A 21889-nucleotide genomic window follows, 5' to 3' on the forward strand; every position below is an offset into this window, starting at 1 on the left:
TATCAGTCAATCTACCAATACAAGGCTGACATATTTGAGCCCCTTCAGATACCACCAGACTGAGCCAGGATCAAACCTGCCAAGTTGGGGTCAGAAGGCCAGTGCCTCAACCATCTGAGACACTCAGCCTGGCAAACCAGCATCATGGTAATGACGAGAGTTTGAAAGTGCTTGTAGATGGTGTTTTAGATAGCATTCATGGCAATAATGACATACCGGAAAATGAATCAGAGTTCGAGGGTACTGACAGAAACAGTGAAAGTTACTCGAGTGCAAAGAGCATTGAAGAAAGTGAGAGTGAAAGTGCCACGCCAGGTCTTCCCCACCCGCATAGGCGGTGACACAAAAGAATCATAGTGAATGGAAACTGGAGAAAAAAGACAATAATCCTGATGTATATCCATTTCATGGATACAGAGGTGTTTCAGAAATACTTACGAAAAATTTGAGTCCGCCCACCGTTTGAACTTGCAACGATTTTGAAGTACACGGATCTGCTCTTTTGGAAATGATTTCAAATGAAACATTTGTACCACAGCCAGCAGTCACTCAATGAATGAAGAATGGGTAAGTCATAATTGAATCAGTCATTTAAGAAAGGGCACATGTCCACAAATGCAACTTTTCAGGAGGAGCAAAAAACTTATTTAAAAGCCAATCTTTCTAGTTACGTTAAATGTATGTATTTTGTCCGTTAGTGTTAACGGTTGTGGATAGGTTACATTATAAAATATGGAATAAAGATGAAGGACTTCACGGTAATTGGCAGATTAAAAAAATGGATATATGCCCTTTCTAAAATGATGGCTGAATGAAAATCAGTTTTGGAGCAAAAACACTTTGTTTATTCTGATAATTTAGACACACTGTGTCGTTGTTCTACAATAATAAACATTTGAATGATGACAGTTAATCACAATCATCATCAGTCACACGAACAGTTGGCCACGCAAGTATTTCGTGGAAAAAGTCTTTGTACTCTCCCGGAATGTACACTTCTAGACGCTTTAGGTCATTCATTTTATTCCTGTCAGTAGGGATTGGTTCGTCGTAGGCTAGTTCGTTAGGAAGCTGAATGTTGCTGTCTAGATGCAAACGGAAGGTGTGTTCAATAAGGCCATTGATGAACTGTTTTGTCCGTACGGTTCCCGGATCATTGGCAGAGTAAAGAAAGTTCTTGAATGATGCTGGCTGGAAACGAATTTTCAAGTTGGTAGGCCCTCCTCTTCCTCGAGATTCATCTGACAACCCTCCCCTCTTATAAAATTTCGGCCACCATGCAGTAAAGTTAAGAATGTCACTCGTCTCTACCAGAATGATGGTGAACTTGTCATGACGTTTAGGTGCCCGTAGGATGATTTCACAATATTGTTTCACATCATAAATTCGATCAATTTTTTAACAGCTCGTTTAATGATAGCAAAATCTCTATCACAGGCATTGAATGAGTGCCCTCGCATAGGGAAGTAATGGTGAATGGTTTCAAATCGCTTCATGTCAACAAGTGCTGCACATAATCGGATCACTGTATGATTTTTGTTCTGCCCTACAGCGCCATCAGAGAACAATCAAAGTTATTTTACACTCTTTGGTACACATGTTTGGATATAGTCTAACAAAAAACTACGCAATTCATTGGCACCTTTACAAGCTTCACCTTCGTGGTAAACATAAAGCACTGATGAATAGTTTTGCATATTGTGAATGCCAAACGTGTTCACCCAAAGCTGTTGCATGTAGAATATGCCCTGCACTGGTATTTTTGGCAGGGAAAGGTTTTGACCGTAATCAAAACACAGTCCTAGTATTTCTGGATTACTCTTGCATTCTAATGCAGTTTTCTTCAGGCAGAACAGGCAGATGTTCCTTCCGGTAAGCAAAGAAGTCATTCAAGAAAGGGCACTTATCCAGGAACATGTGCCCTTTCTTAAATGACTTCCAAACAACACCCAAATGAACCTTAAATATCAGCATGTTACTGGCTGGATAAGTGACCTTTCTTTTGTGACAAGGTGCGCTCGGATGAAAGGAATGTTAATCTGAAAGAAAAAAAAAAGAAAACTACAATTTGGACATGTGCCCTTTCTTAAATGACTGATTCAATTTTCAATGGAATGGATGCAAAATGTGAGTGTATTATCTTCATTAGTTAGTATTTTATGCATGTTTGTGTGTGACAGGTACACTCAAACTACAGGCAGGCAAATCAAATCTGATTCCACAGTCAACAATGTGGACATTTATTGTGACTTGAATGGGTTAAATTACAAGTAGGCATTGAAGTCATTGAATATATATAAAAGGACCAAGTGAGAAAAATATTGATTTTCATAATTTTGTCTTAAATGTGCTATGAAACAACTGTTATTTAAATATATAATGGGTCAAGTCAACTTGGACTTTTCCAAAGATGGCACTACAAGCATGGTACATCTATGTTTGAAGATATAACATGCTTTGTGCTGTTGTGCTGTCAGTGTCATCTGTTTAGTTATAATGAAACTCTATGCCATTACAGTAACCTATTCTCATTCAGGACTTATTTTGAGTGAAGTAAACATCACAACATTATTTTTACCGTAATAATACCGTTATACAATACCTACTTTCAGGAGACACTTTCTGAAGTGGTGATTGAGAATTTGCTCAAATTGAAAAACGTAAGCATATTTATATTTAGTAAAAGTTATTATTTCCTCAATAATTTCCCATCCATATGTTGCAGTATAATGGATCCATCTGACTACTATGACTTTAAAACTGCTTCTAAAGAAACTCTTGTAACACCTAAACTTCATATCTGAAAAGCTCGGTGGATCAGAATGACTAAGAAGAAACCTGGAATACTGATGATTCGCACTACTTTCAATGATTTTCAACAGTGGGCCGAGTGTGCTGTTTTCAGGAAGAAAGTCAATTTGAACTATATTGCCTCATTTCTGCTGTCCTGAATTGCATCAGAAGACTTTCAACTGAGAAGAAGAGAGACTTGCGGGATATGATGGATTACCTGAAGGATGAAAGTGAACAGTTTTACAAAAACCTTCTGCAGTAATATTTCAATTACAGGACATGTTGCAGAATAATGGTAAAGTCAAAAAACTTCACTGCAAGTAATTTGCTTTGTTTGTTTTCTAAACTCTTTATTTTATTAATTAAAAGTATAGTTTATTAAGTTTTGCTTGTATGTAAAAGAAAATAATGTTTCTATTATTATTCAATTCCATCCCATATGTTCTACTCATTACACAGCCAATTACATTTTGTAGTCTGGTAGCACAAAGCCACAATTCATAATATTTTGTTTTTAATATTTTCCATGGTTTTGTATGTGTGAATAAAAACTAACATGATCAATATATTCAAAGTCTTCATTTGATGGCACTGTGTTCATTCATTGGGTCTACTTCTTGCAGTCCGTTGTCTGGTATCTGGCCACACTCTATACATCCAGTGTTTGGTTGCAGAACATGGTTGCTAGCAGGATGTCTGGACACACCTCAGATTTCATGTACCCCGAAAAGAAGACAATTCATGCATAGTCATAACCAGTGATTCACAGATTCCATGAAGATTTTATGAAATCTTTTCAACATGCCTATGTTCATGCACATCTTAATTGTTCTTGAACTCTTTTAGTGTTCACTATTTTAATGATTTCTGCCAATTTGTATATGTAAATGACCAAGGATGACCTCTTAGTTGGTCTAGTCCCAAGATAGTGATAACATAAAATATATTTGTCATTAAAATTTGTATTGAATAGGTGGACCCTACCTACTCCATTATACACAGCATTGGAAATGTGCAGGGGTGTTCCATCATGCTGGGAACACTTGAGCCATTGGGTACACATTCTTTAGTAGTAGTGGTAGAGTGCCTTCTACAAAATTTATATATATATATATATATGTATTTTTTTTTTTACAAGTTGCTTTACGTCGCACCTACACAGATAGGTTTTATGGCGACAATGGGATAGCAAAGGGCTAGGAGTAGGAAGGAAGCAGTCGTGGTCTTAATTAAGGTACAACCACAGCAGTTGCCTGATGAGAAAAAGGGAAACCATGGAAAACCATCTTCAGGGCTGCCGACAGTGGGGTACAAACTCAGTAGCAACCGAGTGCAAGCTCACAGCTGCGCATCCCTAAATTCACGGCCAACTCGCTTGGTAGAAAATGTAGATAAGATATGCCAGTCAGTCTATGACAGAGGTGCTCAGCTGGGCGCCTGTTGAGGCTTGCATGTGCGGCCGGGCTGGCGTGACGTAGATGTAAGCAGCTTACATGTCGCAGTGAGAGGGCGAACACACTTCGCAGGGAAGCGAGGGAGCATTGACGTTCGATTGTGATAACGAAGTTCTCCTCCACTACTCACTGAAGTGCTGATTGGGATACATTATTTAAAATAAAACTCTATAATAGCAACAAAAAACTGACCTTTTCAAGATATTCCAGTTTGATTTATACTGCCCTCGATATAAACAGTTTTATTTTCTTATATTTATTCATTCAGAGAAAACTGAAAAGTTATAATGTTTGTGTTACCATCTACAAAGGTACAGGGTTTAGGCATACAAGCTATGATTTACAATTCCTTGCATGGGAATGACAGTATTTTCATTTATTTTTAAGTAAAATTTTTGTTATTCATTAAGCAAACATTAATATAATTACATAATGCAACAATTATTTTGCAAAGTGTAGTAGTGTTGTGTGACTCTGCCTGTTCACTGAATTTCTGAAAATAGTATTTGAAATTTAACAGGTGACCAGTGATAACAGCTAGCCTCTAAATGGCGAGAGGGAGTTTCAGCACAAGTGACGACATAGATATTTAGGCTACTATCCAAGATCAAAGTACAGCAACAACGTAAATATATCTACCAGATAGATGTACAGTATGCCTTCAAATAAGTAACCTCATTGATGTTATTCCCGGTAAGCATGATTGGATTGTTGGTGAGTTTATCAGATAATTTAAACCCAAACACTCACAAGCAACGGCTTATCCACCGTAACTCCATATTATATTAAAACTGTTTCTAAAGCACCTCTTAAAATATAATAGTGAAAATTGTAATTCATTACAAACATTATAAAAATATTTGAGGTTGTAGGCCTATCCGGTCAAAATACATACAAAATACATAACCTGCAATGAACTTTTTTCATATAACGTAAATTGAAAATGACATGGATTTCTGTCCTCCTCCTTTCATTATTTTCTGCCTCCATTTCAAACTTGGGTATCGCAGCAGTGATCGAGAGTGACTGGGAGAACTTCGCCCATCCTTCACGGATTGTAACGTAGCCACAACATACTGTGGTTTAACAAAATATGATTCACGAAGTCTTTGGGTGGATGATGGACTCATTTATACAAGGCCATGTGCGGTGCATAATCTCTCTCCAATACATGCTGAACACGCTGCAGATGACACGGATGTTGTCGGTGTTCCTGTAATGTTTGTAGAACGGTCCAATGGGACACTCCTACCACTACCACGATTTGGCGAATACCCCAACCCGGGTTCTCTGCATGAAGGTCACATCTATCCCCACCAGCTTCACGTCTGTGCATGACATTTCCAGTGTCAGCTATTTTCTGTATAGCTGCTACAAGACAACCTCTCACTAGAAGAGAATGAGTAAAGTTGTTGACCTAGGGAGGTCAGACTGATACTAGGACAGACAACCTCTCACTAGAAGAGAGGAGAATGAAGTGAAGCCATTGACCTAGAGAGTCGGACTATGGACTAGGATAAACAACCTCACACTGGAAGAGACAGAAATGTAGTGAAGCTATTGACGTACAGAGGTCAGACTGTATACTGGGATAAACAACCTCTCACTGGAAGGGACGACATGAAGTGCTCATAAAATGCGGGTTGGCAAGGTTCTCCACAACACGAGTTTATTTCCTCTTTCTATATTCCTTAGAACTACACTATATGAGAGAGATGAGAACATTCAAGCCTGAGCAATCATCAGGTAATGCAGACATTATTCACAGCCAGTCGTCTGTCCTTTCTATTCTACATGCATTGTAATAATCATGGTCGCCACGACATTTACATAATTTGATTGCCCACCCGAATTAATTGTATATATATGTATCATGTATCATATGTAATTTTATTCATTATTAACGTCCATCATCATCATTTATGTAATTGTACGTAAGAACAAGAAATAATTTTTAATTGTAATATATTAGAATATTCCGTGTTAATGTCAAGACAGGTATTGCGCTAACAGGCTACTTGGTGTCTCGCAATAGTCCAGGAAGGTTAATTTTAGATAGTTCTTGGAAACGTACGCAACAGCAAGAGGAAGATACCTAATTTCGTTGCTGGGACGCAAAATTACCCCATATCACGTGCTCCTATCAGGAGGACTTTTTCTGTCAAGGACAGATACTTCATCTATATGTAGACGGGGAGGTGACGTATATCGGCTCTCATTGGAACGAGATGTCATGTGACACCAAGGGAGAAAGTGGGAATCTGAAGAGGATTTATATAGATCTACACGGCGTGGTGAAGATCATTCACCATTCTGATTCTGATTCTGATTCTGTATTCGGCATTCTGCATCCAACTCTGCTATTTGAGTGCATCGCTTACTATGTGCTTATACTCAACATTTCTTATCGGCTCTGTGAGACTTACTCAGATTATTTAGAAAGACAAGTTCAAATAATATAGAAGGACTGGATGTTTTCCGTTCTCTCTATTCAATTAATTCCGATGTGGAATTTCACATTGTAAGGCTGGTACTATGTTTTTGGTACTCAGCAAAATAGGGAGTGATAGATTCAGGGTGGAATCCATTCCATGAAGCAGATGACGAGGATGATGCTGTTAGAAGAGGGACGACAACGATCAACCACGGAAGCAGACTACGAGTAGATCAACTCCGGTGAGTATGAGTTAGCCCTGTTATCGCAAGTCCACGAGTGTAGTACTGAATTGTAATCTCAGTCAGTAATTTTTAATTTTGATTTAAAAAACTCGTTTTTACGTAATTTCATATTATTTTAGAATAAAACTTTTTGCTTTTTACATCGTTAAATAATTGACTTTTTTTGTAGGTTCGCTATGTTTTTCCACATGGTATTTAATGGTTAGTATCCCTATACCTTACGACTGAGATAGTCTCATTAAATTATGTTTAATACTTTTTATATCTAAATTCGGTTTCAAGTTACATTTAATTTCGAAGCCTGGCGTCCAGCGTGCAGTTGTTGTTAATTATCTATATAGGGTGTTTGATCCGTTACAGCATTCCCTATGCCCTTCTGGAAGGATTTTAAGATTGGCAGGAGGACTGGTATGTATATGTAGGTCACCTCCAATAGGACAAGCTGCTTGCCTAAGCTGTATGTTCCAAGCTGTTGGTACAGAGATGGCGTGAAATGACATTAATAGACTAATACACCTGAACGGAGTTTGTTTTTTGTTTTTTTAAGAAAGAAAATTCATAATAGGAAGATGAAAGTTGGAATTCAAGAAGACCGACTGGGGCAAACATTTGTTTATAGGTAGAGGAATTACGGATTAAAATAATTTACCAAGGGAGATATTCAATAAATTATCAACTTATTTGAAATCATTTACGAAAAGAGTGTGTAAACAACTGACATGCAATTTGCCACCTGGGTGACAGCCCTAAATGCAAATCTGTGGAAACTGATTCTTCTTCTTCTGCTGCTGCTGCTATTCCTTACAAATGTGGGTTTGGCCCCGTTTTACGGCCGGATGCCCTTCCCGAATCCAACCCTATGTGGAGGGATTTAATCACTATTGCGTGTTTCTGTGGTGGTTGGTAGTGTGGTGTGTTGCCTGAATATTAAGAGGAGAATGTTGGGACAAACACAAACACCAAGTACCTGAGCCAGAAGAATTAATCATACACGATTAACATTTACAATGACATAAGAAATAGCTTGGAGTGTGAAGGAAGAGGTAGTGGTCATAATTAAGGTACAGCCTGGAGTGAAAATAGGATGTCACATACAACCATCTTCAGGGTTTACAGCTATGATACCTGTACCATGCAGCCAACTTGCTCAGACTACCGTTGTATACAATATACGGTATAACGATTGTCTTGTGCCTGGTCAAATATATATTTTTCCAGCATATAATACAGACTAGACTGTTCCATTCATAATTGTACAGCCATCCTGTAAGTTTTATGGTGGGCAGGATAGACAATAATACAATGACAATGATGCACTGATAATTTCCAGGATTATTTTACGGCCCACCAAAACCTCAATATCAGCACAAAATCCTGTGTATTCAAATCCTGTGCCTAGAAAATGATTAGCAAATGTATGCAGATTTTTTTAACGTTTGAGAGCTCTAAAGTATTCTGTGTATCTTGTTTTGAAATCTTGACTGATTTGCCCAACGAAGAATTTGAGGCATTCACTACATTCAAGTTTCTAAACCTACACGAATTTAATGTCTGTGTTTCAGTTCTTTGTGCTTAGTGGTGTCATTAACCCTACATTTCTACAGAGAGAGAGAGAGAGAGAGAGAGAGAGAGAGAGAGAGAGAGAGAGAGAGAGAGAGAGAGAGAGAGAGAGAGAGAGAGAGAGAGAGAGAGAGAGAGAGAGAGAGAGAGAGAGAGAGAGAGAGAGAGAGAGAGAGAGAGAGAGAGAGAGAGAGAGAGAGAGAGAGAGAGAGAGAGAGAGAGAGAGAGAGAGAGAGAGAGAGAGTGTGTGTGTGAATGCTGAAATACGTTCTTGTGAGATATTATGTATATTATGTCTGTCTTTCCCATGGATCTGATATGATACATTTTTGTAAGTCTTCAAATGCATTCAAGATTCCAATATACGTAAGTAAATTTATACAAATAAATACAAATAAATGTGTACAAATTGTATCAGAAACAAGCATGAACATATAGATGTGGTTTCCACTGAAGGAGGTTCAGCCTCTATGAGCCACTTGTCAAGACTATGTGCTAAGCGCAGATTTAATTGCACCCATGGGCAATAGAAACTTTCAGTTTGGAAAAGCTTTTGCAATACTGGAACGGAGGCTATTGATGGATTATCTACATATGGTACGATTTTTGTAACAATTAACATTTCTTCAGTTTTACTTTCACATTTGTTGAGTAAAGAAAGTACCTCTTGATTCAGAAAATGTTGTAAGAGCTATTGCATCAATCTAGGATGAATGATATATTTGTTATGCCACAAATGTGATTGGTGCATCATTTAGAAGTATCCAGCATGTCCTGAAACAATTCTACAAACTCTACTTATCAGGGATGACATGGATCAGGCCATCGGAGATATACAACTGCCAGGTTTCTGGCCCGTCAGATTTTGCAAGATTTGAAGTGAAGTTCAGAAAGGGTCCACCTATTCAATGCAAGTAAGATCTATTAATCTGACATTGAACTTTTATTGAATAAGTGGACTTATTTTCACTTGAAATATTGTGAATCCTGTCAATACAGATCAATTATTTAGTTTATATCTTATGACAGATCTTTTAAGATCACCACACTACCAGTCAAGGCCATAAAATCATTTCAAGGAAGTTAGAAACGTTGCAGTAAGTGAGAGGACTGTAAGACAAAGTCTCCTGAAAGTCGACCTAACGTCAATAACACTCGCCACTAGCATGCACCTCGCATCCCTGCACCGAGCAGCACAATTATTAGAGTTTGAGTGTCAATACCAGAACTGGACTGTGGACCAGTGGTTAATAGTGCTTTTCACAGATAGGTCGTGATTTTGTATCCAGTCACCTAATAGTAGAGAAAGAGTATGACAACGGACTGGGCAGCGATAAAACACTGCAATATCTCAAGAGGGTGTCGATTTTAAGGTAACTCTCTCACGGTCTGCGGCGATATCAGCTCCTAGGTGCAAATGGAGCTTGTCATCATTGATGGAGGTGCTCTGAATGCACACCGATACAATGAGAAACTTAAGTGTAATGTCCTTTGCTTCATTTGTTGGCAAAAACTTAAGATTGATGCAAGACAATGCCTGCCCTATGTCGATGGTTGAGTGATTTTCTTTGCAATGTTGAGATACAAACCGAGAACTGGCCAGCATTTAGCCCAGACCTCAATCAAATTGAACACCTACGGGGTAACATAATCAACAACAATTTCCCTCATCCAGTTACGGCTGAATTGAGATGTTTACGGCACCTTTCTGTCTTTCTCTACCCACCCACCATTGTTCCTCCTTAACTGTGTTTCAACAACCGAGTGAGTTAGCCGTGCGGTTAGAAGTGCGCAGCTGTGAGCTTACATTCGTGAGATAGTGGGTTCGAGCCCCACTGTCTGCAGCTCTGAAGTTGGTTTTCTATAGTTTCCCATTTTCACACACCGGGCGAGTTGGCCATGCAGTTAGGAGCGTGCCGCTGTGAGCTTGCATCTGGGAGATAGTGGGTTTGAACCCCACTGTCGGCAGCCCTGAAGATGGTTTTCCGTGGTTTCCCATTTTCACACCAGGCAAATGTTGGGACTGTACCTTAATTAAGGCCATGGCTGCTTCCTTCCCACTCCAAGGACTTTCCTATCCCATTGTCACCAGAAGATCTATCTGTGTCGGTGCGACGTAAAATAAATAGTAATAATAATAATAATAATAATAATATTTTCACACAAGGCAAATGCTGGGGCTGTATGTTAATTAAGGCCGTGGCTGATTCCTTCCGACTCCCAGTCCTTTCCTCTCCCATCATCGCCATAAGACCTATCTGTGTGCGACGTAAAGCAAGTTGTAAAAAAGAATGTGTTCCAATCGAGGTTTCTGCTATTCAAACTATTCTTAATTGTTTTCAACCACTTTAATCTAGGTCTCCCTCTTGCCCTCCTTTCTTCTATCTGGGTCTCCAAAGTCTGCTTCGGTATCCTTCCTTCTCCCATCCTCTCAACATGACCAAACGATGTAAGTTTATCCCTCTCCATTCTGTCATAAGGCTTTTCCACTCCAATTTCCTTCCTGACATCTTCATTTCTTTCTCTGTCCTTTCTTGTCTTTGCTATCATACTTACTAAAATTTAATTTCACTGGCCTGGACTTTATTTTCCTTCTTTTTGTCAGTGTCCAGATCTGCGATGCATATATCAATATTGGGCAGCAGCACTTCTAATAAATCACCACTTTACACTTCATTGGTACTACTTTTCTCCACATCAACTTTCTCACACTCTGGTAGAATGCATTTCTCTGTTGTATCCTTTTACCGATCTCCATGTCCAGCTCTGCATCATGCATCAGTTCGCTTCCCAAGTACTTCAAGATCTCCACAATTTCAAGGTTCTGTCCCCTAATTATTATAACAGAATAACTTATTTCAGAAAAAGGCCATATGGCCACCTCATCTATTTTCGAGAAGGAAAAAACTGTTCATCAGACTGACATAATGATTTGTGCTTTGCTTACTATAGGGATTGAAAAGATACCGTTCTTAGCTGATAGTCTACAACATTTAAGGAATATAAATTCATAAACATCACAATATTAAAGTGTTTGCACTTTCTGCAATAATTCATTATTTCCTTTATAATAAATTTCAATATAACTGTACATACTTATTTTACACATAGTGAGCATTAGTACAAAAATATGAACTAGGCACACACTTTTCAGGTCGATTTGTATTTAAAAACATAAAAGTATGAATAATACCCTCAAAAAAAGAAGTGAATTTACCATTTTCTTACACAAAAGTGTAATTTTCTTTAACCCTTTCAATAATTCACACCCTTCTCTACTCTGAGCTCTTCAATCTGTTAACCACTGGAGAATCTCATTCCAAAAGTCCAGAACAAGTTCCTCTTGTTGCATGACATAAGAAGCTGATTTTTTAATACCTTCCATCTTATTCCCTTTCACTGGAATGCAGTCCTCAAGATAAGATCATTCGATGGGAAAACACACATGTTCACATGAAACTCTAGGCAAACCAAACTGGAATGTATGGAAAATTAACCCAATCATCATGGCAGATGCTCTCATGGTCCCAAATGCATCTCCAGAAAAGATGTTTGATGAAAGTTTGACACATGGAAAGCCACACTTTGGTCCCTTGATGCAGATGCAAATTCCACTAACTTAACAGTCTTCTTATACAGTTGCTTCCACCAGGTCTTGAAGTCCACAATTTCAGACATCTGTACAATATGTACCATGAACCTATTCTTAACAGAAGAGGCAACGATTAGTTCTATACAGTCGTTTACAGTATAGATTCTGTCTGATCTTCGAAGCTCCCGTTTCATGCAACCAAAGCCTCGGTTGCGTGACAAGGAGTGACCTCTAAATGGAAAGATCAGTTCTATTTTCCTGAACCTCCCACTGTCTACAGAAGTTTGACATAATCTGATTATTTCACTGACAGTCAGTTGCTGCAAAGTAAAACAAATCTTGCACTGGAATTTTCAGAAAACTTATATTCTGCATATAATAAAAATTCAGGGCCAAAATAGCTTCATTTTTGGTTGCAAGTGTCTGGCTAACTTTCAAAATAGCATACATTTTTTAGCCTTTCATGTACCACCATTTCACACATTTCTAGATGTTTCATTCAAAAAAATTGTTCTTGATTTTGACAGATAACATCTGACATTCTCAACACGTGTCTACTTGCAGCCTGCCGAAATGAAACTGTAAATCATGATTTAAAATTTTGAAATAACATTTGTACTTGATGAGAGAATCAGGATGACTTAACTGTTCTTATTCTCCTGTTTCTCCTTATGCTCCTGTTATTCTCCTGTTTAAACAACGGTACTCATTGCCTTAAGAGTGGAATTCGGTGGTTGGAAATGAGGATGTTATGTTCATGGACCTTGGCAAGTTTGTAATCAGGCATTGCATTGCATTGCCATTTTTTCCTTTGCCTCTCCCATCCTTGTGACTTTTGCCATGTAGAAGAAGCTGGTGAATTTTTTAGACTCATTTTTCACTGACTGCATGCAAGTTTAAAAAGGCTTCCCAGCAAGCCAGGACAGGATTTGTTCCAATCATGCAGTGATATTTGAAGTTGTTGTTCTTTGGGTTCTTAGCTTGCCTAGATCTGTGAAGTTTAACATCACTAGCATCAGTCATTCCTGGTAGATAAAAGTCATGTCCATCTTCATGCTGAAGTCAACAAAGTGGCTAATAATTGACAACTGGTCATCTTGATTTATAGAGACAAAGCACTTACTGTGACAGTCACAAGCGGGTCCTACAGTTTTTGCAGGAATCACCTTGCCTTTCTGGTTATTATATTTTAATCCCTTTACTTTTGAATATTTAATCACATTTTGCTTATATGCAGAAGGACGTGTAATACCTCTCTTCCTTTTCCTGGTACTAGGAACTGGTACATCACCTTCTTGCAAAAGTGACTCACTTTCTCATTCACTCATTTTCATAATATGGACAAAAGCTGAACAAGTATAGTAATTTGTTAAGTAACAAAGAGACTAGAGTTTTGTTTTAATTTCCATGCAACTCACAGCCTTCTAGAAAGTAATCCACGTGATTAGTTGGGTAGTACTATAGCGCACCCTACTGAGCCCACAATTTTATTTAGTGCAGAACTGCCTGATGTCCTGGACATAAGCCTAACACTAAACACTAAACTCTCATGGCTACATCTGCCAGCATCATATTAAGATATACGTCGTTCCTAAACTCGATGATGGATTTACCCTTGAGGAAATAGTTTCTTAAAAAAAAGTGGACGTAGAGCTATTCTGAAACATGTTACTCAATTCCTTTCTCTCCTAGACAGCACCATCTTTACTATGCTTATTTCCATTCCATAATTTTCAATAATCTCACTCAATATACAGAGTTGCCCTTGTACTTCCTGTTTGCTCCCAACCACACCATATCATCATCTGCAAACAGCATTACATTCAGCTTCCTGTCCCCTTTCTCCCGTTCACAATTTTGTCCATAACCATTCTGAATAACAGTGGTGACAGCACACGTCAACAATTTTTGTACACTGCTTGCACATACTCAATCATTTGTTTACCAAATCCTTTCCATTGCATTACTTTCCATTCCTTTATCAGGGCACACTATCAAGTAATATCACCATCTCTCTGGAACTGGAAAAAGCATTCTGGAAGAGGATTTAAACTCAAATCTTCTCATTTTTTTGATCAATGTTTTTTCCTTAACTGCATCTCACAGAAAGGAACTAGTGGGATATGTTTGGCCGAAATGTCTGATGTCAACATTTTCCTACCATGAGATGAGGCCAGCACTACTGGAGGACTGGATGCCCACCCTCTAGGAAATGTCATCAGGGGGTGGAAACATACATTAGTAGCGAGATGAAAGTGGTCAAGGATAGCAAAGACAATGTTCAGTTGCAAGATCATGAATTAAAAATTGTCCCTTCACTTCGATTCAGCAAAAATGCTAAAAATTACAACTTCTTGAAAAATGTCATATTGTAAGGAGAATTTGGTGATGAGGATAATGCACACAGGACACAACCAATGCAATGCATTGTGCAAAAAAAAAAAGTTTCAGGCTTATTAAAAAATTAAATGATCCACTTTAATTGCTGGTCAGTGTACATTTGAGCAATCTAGGAACATTATTTTATACTGTTTTCACACTGTTTCACTTTTTTTTTTTTGCTATGGGCTTTACGTCGCACCAACACAGAAAGGTCTTATGGCGACGATGGGATAGGAAAGGCCTAGGAGTTGGAAGGAAGCGGCCGTGGCCTTAATTAAGGTACAGCCCCAGCATTTGCCTGGTGTGAAAATGGGATACCACGGAAAACCATTTTCAGGGCTGCCGATAGTGGGATTCGAACATACTATCTCCCGGATGCAAGCTCACAGCCGCGCGCCTCTACGCGCACGGCCAACTCGCCCGGTGTGTTTCACCTTTCACAAGGCAGCTGGTTTATAAACAAACATAATAGCTGATCAAGAAAATGAAAAGGTTTGAGTTTAAATCATCTTCCAGAATCATTTTTGAAATCATTTGTTAGCCAATTCATTCACATATTCATAAAATAATATTTTTGTTCACTATCTCCTTTTTTTTTCATCAGCATGTTAAGTAATCTTTCTTTCTGAACTAGTTACTATTCATGTTTCTCTTCCATACAATACAATGCTCCAAATGAAAGTCTTCAAAGTCATCTTTCTAATTCCTAAAACACTGTTCGAAGTGAGCAAATTTCTTTTCTTAAGAAAGGCCTTCCTTGCTTGTGCTAGTCTGTATTTTATGTTGTCTTTACTTCTACCATCGTTACTTATTTCACTACCCAAGTAACAACATTCATCTACTTCCTTTAAGACATCATTTTCTAATCTAATATTACCAGCATCACTTGACTTCATTTGACTGCACTCCATTACATTTGGTTTGGATTGATTTATTTTCAACTTGTACTTCTTCCACAAGACTCTGTCCATGGCATTCAGCTATTTCTCCAGATCTTATGCAGTCTCAGATAAAATAAACACAACATCGGCAAATCTCGAGGTTTTGATTTCCTCTCCTTGCACTGTGATTCCCTTTCCAAGTTCCTCTTTGATTTCCTTTACTATCTGTTCTATATAAACAACAAAAAGAAGAGGGAGGGGAAAAACTGCAGCCTTGCCTCACTCCTTTCTGGACTGTTGGTTCATTTTCAAAGCCCTCAATTATCACTGGAGACTGATTTTTATATAGATTGTAGATAATTCTTCGTTCTCGGTATGTGATCCCGATCACCTTCACAATCTCAACATTATCGTATACCTTTTCTACATCTATGAACTCCATGTATGAGGGCTTGTCCTTCTTAATTCAATCCTCTAAAATCAAGCATAAATTCAGGATTGCTTCACGTATTCCTACATTTCCTCCGAAGCCAAACTGATCACCTCCCAACTCAGTTTCCACTTGCCTTACCATACTTCTGTAAATAATATGTGTTAAAAATTTGCAGGTGTGAGATACTAAACTAAAGGTGTGGTAGTTTTCATACTTGTCAGCGCCGGCTTTCTTGGGAATAGGTATACCAACATTCAAGAAGAGATGACATGAAAATGTTAGTGTTGAACTGTAGAAGTATTGTAAAGAAAGGAATAGAATTAAGTAATTTAATAGATATACACTTACCAGATATTGTAATAGGAGTTGAATCACAGCTGAGAAATGATATAATGGATGCAGAAATGTTTTTATGGAACTAAGAGCGAGTTTACATGTAATGAACTTCATGGTGGTCCGTAGTGAAAATTGTATATTATCATAAAAGAGTTAAGTTAATTAAAATGGTCAACCTATTCAATACATTCATAAGAATGTAACTTATACATTACTTTTTTTTTTTTTACGTCGCACCGACACAGTTAGGTCTTATTGCGACGATGAGATAGGACAGGGCTAGGAGTGGGAAGGAAGCAGCCGTGGCCTTAATTAAGGTACAGCCCCAGCATTTGCCCGGTGTGAAAATAGGAAACCATGGAAAACCATCTTCAGAGTTGCCAACAGTGGGATTCGAACCCACTATCTCCCGAAGACTGGATACTGGCCACACTTAAGCAACTGCAGCTATCGAGCTCGGTATACATGACACTTAAATTGGGACATGTTTCACCCTAGTTGCAGGCATCTTCAGCCTAACTTTCATCCTCAAAATCAAATGTTATCAGGATCCTGATATTCTCATATTGAACCATCTAAATAGCTAAATAGTTTAAGTTAAAAATATAATATATTGGTCTTATTATTTAATGGAGTTCTTGAAGCAGTCTTTAAAATTAATTCATTAAAATATCTGGTGTTGGCACCTATTAAAATACTATCATGTGGTTAGGTACCCTCCGTGTTTGATTTATAAGACGTGTCAAGTTTAACAAATGAAGATACATTAACACTTGATACAAAATAAACACCACATTAGGACACCATGTACAGTCAAAGGATAAAGAGATTTAAGATAAAAGTTATCTGGATGTTAATTAAAATGTTCATTGTCTGGTAACATCTATCGATAGCATTCAAGGGATATTAGAAAAAACCTCTTGATGTATCTAAAATCGTAGTCCTATTTTTTCTTCAAGCCTTCTTTACGAAAGGCACATTAACACATTGTGAAATCGAAACAACTGTGAGTTCTATTGTAGCCAACCACTTAGTTCATGCTTATTTAAAAACGATCTGTAATTGTCTGGCGACCTAATTTACACACTGTAATGGTTTGGAGAATAAGAGATAGTAAGGATAGTTAGATCAACGATCGTTAATTCCAAAGTGCTCGAAGTATGTTATCTGCTGCAGTGCTGATGCTGGTTAAATGGGAGACTCTCGAAAAACAGTCCTTAAGTCGGAAGAATGATATCCACTGAGGAAATAAAATTGTTAGAAAGTCTCCTTGTGTTTTATGTGGCAAGATCATATCACTCGTGTCACCAACTCAACTGACAGCTACTGCTCTCGCACTTCCGAGTGTTGCAGCTAACAACTTTACTTCCTCAATGGATATCATTCTTCCGTCTTAAAGGCTGTTTTTCGAGAGTCTCCCATTTAACCAGCATCAGCACTGTGGCAGAAAACATACTTCGAGCACTCTGGAATTATTGGTGATCTAACTATCCTTACTATCTCATATTCTCCAAACCATTACAGTGTGTAAATTAGGTCGCCAGACAATTAAAAATCATTCTTAAATGAGCATGAGCCAAGTGGTTGGCTACAATATTAACTCACAGTTGTTTTGATTTCACAATGTGTTAATGTGCCGTTTGTAAAGAAGGCTTGAACTTAGAAAAAATAGGACTACGATTTTAGATACATCAAGAGGTTTTTTCTAATATCCTTTGAATAATATCGATAGATGTTATCAGACAATAAATTTTTAAGTAACATCCACATAACTTTTATCTTAAATCTCTTTATCCTGTGACTGTACATAGTGTCCTAATGTGGGGTTTATTTTGTATCAAGTGTTAATATATCTTTATTTGTTAAACAATGATTTATAAGACTGAGGGTAACTAACCACATGATAATATTTTAATAGGTGCAAACACCAGATATTTTAGTGAATTAATTTTAAAGACTGCTTCAAGAACTCCATTAAATAACTGTTCACCTGTCAATAATAAGACCGATATATTGTATTCTTAACTTATACTATTTTAGCTATTAAAATGGTTCAACCGGGCGAGTTGGCCGCGCGCGTAGAGGCGCGCGGCTGTGAGCTTGCATCCGGGAGATAGTAGGTTCGAATCCGACTATCGGCAGCCCTGAAGATGGTTTTCCGTGGTTTCCCATTTTCACACCAGGCAAATGCTGGGGCTGTACCTTAATTAAGGCCACGGCCGATTCCTTCCAACTCCTAGGCCTTTCCTATCCCATCGTCGCCATAAGACCTATCTGTGTCGGTGCGACGTAAAGCCCCTAGCAAAAAAAAAAAAAAATGGTTCAATATGAAAATATCAGGATCTCGATAACATTTGATTTTTAGGATGAAAGTTAGGCTGAAGATGCCTGCAACTATGGCAAAACATGTCCCAATTTAAGTGTCATGTATAAGTTAAAAACATTCTTATGAATGTATTGTATTGAATAGGTTGACCATTTAAAAAAAACTTAATTGTTTTAAGATAATATACTAGAGTGAGTATTGTAGAGATAGGACAGGAATGGTAGGAGGGGGAATAATCATTCTGGTGAAATACGAATTTGTAAGCTACGAAAAAGTTAAAGATGAAAAAACATGAAATTCTAGGTGTAAGGCTCATCTCTAAAGATAACAGGCAACTTGGTGTCTTTGGAGAGGACAGACCAGGAAAGGGTAGCATGGACGCCGATTCGGAATTATTTGATAAGATAAGCAGCTACATGGGAAACAGCATGGAAAATAATGTGATTGTAGCGGGAGATCTCAATTTACCAAATGTCAATTGGGAAGGTAATGCGAACGAGAGGAAGCATGACCAACAAATGGCAAATAAGTTAATATGGGAAGGAAAGCTGATTCAGAAAGTGACGAAACCAGCTACAGGGAAGAATATTCTGGAAGTGGTGCTGGTAAAACCAGATGAGCTCTATAGAGAAACCGAAGTAATAGATATAGGGAACTGATCATTTAGCAATCCCCTTACCATACTGACCATGAAGTCTCGTCTCGCTAAAGGCTTGTTTTTATGTACAGAATGTATGCATCTAATAATGTCATATCTAGAAGATTTGAGAAAATTTGCTTCCAGTACTTTCTGGTTGGTCTGGAACAAATGGCATGGTAAATGCACTTATCTTTATTATTTACAACCCCCATGAAGATATTGTACTTATGAATCAGTAGTGGTTTCAACCCTTCGACTCCTTACAACATTGTCCTCAGCGTGACATCCAGTTGTGAGACAATAAACTGGTTTCCGTGTTTTCTCTTTATAAGCAACCAGTAGAACGTCACCTTGCCTAAAGTAAACGGTTTGCCTAGGTTCATGTTTTGTACCTAAAACAATGTGAGACATCCCTTTGAAGATTTATTCACTGTTTGTGTGAGGAAATGATTCAGTATTGCTGACATGAGTGCATATCAACACTTCACATTGATATCAGAAGGAAAACTGGCGGCTAAATATAGCTGGCTGGCTCAGCTGAGACATACGTGTAACCGGCCGCTGAGTACGTAGCAGCTAGCACAGGACAGTGGGATTTTGACGCTACTTTGGCAACGATTTACACTAGATTAGTGCAACATGCTATTATACAAACTGTTTCATGATTATGACCGAAGATTTCTCCTTCGATTGATTCATAATTAGCACATTTTTATAAATAATAATTCGATTACCGAAATAAAATAAAGAGCCTGTCAAAATGCCTGATATCAGGCGCTGCCACTGGGCAAACGCATAACACACCTCATATCAGGCGTTTGCCGCTTGGAGGGTTAATGGCTCATCACTGCTGCAAAATGCTACATATTGAAATCACAGGACATAATCATCAACAAACGAACCTCAACATGTTGTTGTTGTTGTAGTTGTTTGAGTCATCAGTCCATACACTGGTTTGATGCAGATTTCCATGCCACCCTATCCTGTGCTAAACTTTTAATTTCTACATAACTATTGCATCCTACATCTGCTCTAATCTGCCTGTCATATTCATACCATAGTCTACCCCAACCGTTCTTACCACCTCCAATTCCTTCAAAAACCAACTGAACAAGTCCTGGGTGTCTTAAAATGTGTCCTATCATTCTATTTCTTCTTCTCGTCAAATTTAGCCAAATTGATCTCCTCTCGCCAATTCGATTCAGCATCTCTTCATTCGTGATCCAATCTATCCATCTCACCTTCAGCATTCTTCTGTAACACCACATTTCAAAAGCTTCTATTCTCTTTCTTTCTGAGCTAGTATCAATAATGGAGGTTCCCTTACCCAAGTAAATTATCATTCAAGATATTCATAATTACGCTGGTTTTCCAACTCAGTGAGGAATTAAGGAACTAAACACTCACTCTGTCAACCTCACTCAATTTAATATTATATATTTCTTCCTTTTTTTGATATACGCATTACTATAACCGTATTCTTTGTTGTTTGCCATGTGTAAATAATTCAGCTCCCTTCCTGAAATTTGCTATTACTTGTCGGACTGAAGTGAAACCACGCTGTACTAATACACACAAGCAAATGTATTACATACACTCACCCCGTAAATCAATAAGAATACACAACGGCTAAATCTGCAAACCATACCAAATTTGTGACAAAACAAGGTTAGTTTATGAAATTTCCTTCCATTTCAAATGAACTGATCTTTATAGAGAACGTAACGTTGCTTTGCTTTTCAGAGGAGTGCTTGCAGATTTTTCTTGCTTCTTAGACAGCCCAATTGAATTTTATACGTAAGTATTGGATGAAATAAGACCGTAATTAATAAAATGCTGCATTTGTCATTTAACAAATGCATTATCTGAACATGCCACAACTGTAGCCTACTTACCTGGTATTAAGATTTACAATCCCACAGAAAAAGAAAATATACTTTAATTATACCCGCAAATGTAACACTAGTGATTTTAACAATACAGTAGTGGCAATACGTAATTCTCGCAAATCACGAAATAAACCATGATGTTATAGTGCCAACGTGCCAGATTAACAGTATCTGTAAGACGTCATTATCGGCAAGTAGGGTTCATAAACTGTATGGTTAGCGACACTGAACTGAACCCAACTGTTAGAAAATAACTAAAAATCACTGCCTTCAGTATTAAGGGAAGAAAGAGTAAGTTTGTGCCTGTAGTGTATAGGGTTACGTGCTAGGGAGTTTATTTTATAGACAACAATTTTATTAAATCAATGACGGTATACCGAGTCTGTACGATCTACTCTCAACAGAGGGTAGTTCTAAAAAAGAGAAGTTGAATCTCAAGGTGCAGCAAACCTAATGCAGTGAGTTTGCTGTTGCAAGCAAGTTCTCAGATGAAGCTCTTTACAACGGTCTGTTTACAATGTGACTTTGTTGTATGGGAGTGAAAGCTGGGTGGGCTCAGAATACAGCATTCATGTGTCAAAAGTAACAGACATGAAAGTAAGAAGAATGGCTGCTGTTACAAAAAGGTGGAAGAATACCAGGAGAGTACTCAAATGAGATAAAGTCTATCAAGCTCCCTCCAGGAAACCTAAAATAAACACAATTGTGAAGAACAAAAATAAAATTTTAAGTGAGTGAGAGAAAAATAGGAATTGAGGAGTGAAAAGAATGTGGGAGTCAATTTTCGCAGAAGTGAACGTTACCGTGTATGAGTGGTTCAAATGTGTTCAAACACAGAAACAGAGTGAGTGGGCAAATGGTACAAGAAAACGTGCAAGAATTTTCAAGTAATTTGAAAGGTGAGATTAAATCAGTAAAGAATTT

At 37.9% G+C, this 21889-nt stretch overlaps 1 protein-coding gene across 1 annotated transcript in view; it reads right to left on the bottom strand.

Moving 5' to 3' along the window:
* Nucleotides 1-21889, bottom strand: part of LOC136863553 (uncharacterized) — a 452780-nt gene that overhangs the window by 405194 nt on the left and 25697 nt on the right. The window lies entirely within an intron of this gene.

Source organism: Anabrus simplex, chromosome 2, assembly GCF_040414725.1.
Source record: "Anabrus simplex isolate iqAnaSimp1 chromosome 2, ASM4041472v1, whole genome shotgun sequence".
Lineage (NCBI taxonomy): Eukaryota > Metazoa > Arthropoda > Insecta > Orthoptera > Tettigoniidae > Anabrus > Anabrus simplex.